Source organism: Hetaerina americana, unplaced genomic scaffold (assembly GCF_022747635.1).
Source record: "Hetaerina americana unplaced genomic scaffold, ioHetAmer1.1.p SCAF_6, whole genome shotgun sequence".
NCBI lineage: Eukaryota > Metazoa > Arthropoda > Insecta > Odonata > Calopterygidae > Hetaerina > Hetaerina americana.
In genome coordinates, this window is record NW_027287205.1 from 74,528,430 (window position 1) to 74,529,724 (window position 1,295).

The 1,295-nt window shown below is 38.4% G+C and overlaps 1 non-coding gene across 1 annotated transcript; it reads right to left on the reverse strand.

The window, feature by feature from the left end:
* Positions 1 to 235: 235 nt before the first annotated feature.
* On the reverse strand, positions 236 to 307 carry TRNAW-CCA (transfer RNA tryptophan (anticodon CCA)). The gene has a single exon. It is a non-coding gene; the product is annotated as a tRNA-Trp (tRNA).
* Positions 308 to 1,295: the final 988 nt, after the last annotated feature.

Consider the following 1,295-nt stretch of genomic DNA (forward strand, 5'->3'; position numbering starts at 1 on the left):
CAAAGTCTGCTGGATGGTAGTTATACATTTTTAGTCTTTGCTTATTGCTCTTTTTATTGCTGTCGTATTTTGTTGCGTTTATTGCTATGTCGTCATTAACGTCCCTCGTCATTGCCTAAACTCATAATGCGCCCTGGTGTGTTCGTAAAAACTATTCTACATAGTTCGTAAAAATACACTACGGCGTATTATTAGTGTAGTCCATTAAATAATTTCTACGGGTAGGAAAAAAAGTTGACCCCGACGTGATTTGAACACGCAACCTTCTGATCTGGAGTCAGACGCGCTACCGTTGCGCCACGGAGTCTGTGACGTCGAAGAAGGATCTCATTTTTCCTCAGGGTACCGTGATATGTAAGGAAATGTCCCGTAGGGATCCACTAATGAAGATAGGGAATCATTACCTAATGACCTAAATAAAATCCAAAAGTGGAGCCAGATATGGGAGCTAGAATTCAGAATGAATTTTTGTGTTTCGATAAATTAATGGAGGAAAAGTATTTCACCCGAAATCATATACAATCTACAGGGAACCAAGATAACATACGTAGAATCTGTAAAATACGACTCGTACTTAAGTGCATCTATAGCTACGGATATATCCTGGGGAAAACACATTCGTGAAATTTGCGAAATGGAATATTAAAAGATAAGATAAATAAAAACCATAATTTGGAATTGCAATGGGAGGGTTACGGAGCTTTCTTACATAAACCTAGTTACATGTTAACATACTTCACCTACATGTTATTCTTTTATTTTAATAGACATACCTCTCTAATTGCTCCACAGCATGATTTGTATATATGTATCCTGTTATTGAATATTGCTGCATTCAAGCACTTTCGAGTGCATGTTAAAACTAATATCACCCCCACTCTTGCTAGCCCCTGCGGCGACTTGCGAGGTATTGAGCTGATGTAGATGATATCTTCCGGTAAATAACCGTGTCGTCCGCGAACCTCCCAATATGATTGTTCACTTCGCCGCTCAAATCGTTAACAAAACCAGAGAAACGCAACGAGGTCACTCGTATACAGTCGGAACTATCGCCGTCAAAGTCTACCCTCTGTTCCCACTCTGAAAGAAAGTCTTCAACCCAAACTCTTTCACCCTTGTTTATTCCTGCGTTTTGCGAATTTCAATTGAAATATAATTTTTCTTGGGGACCTTCATTTCCAATTATTTCAAATGCCTTTTTAACTTTTACCAAATTGTAATGAGTGCTGGCATCCACTTGTCTATAACTTTCATCCGATAAAAGTAAATCGGATATAAATAATCCTAATATGGTC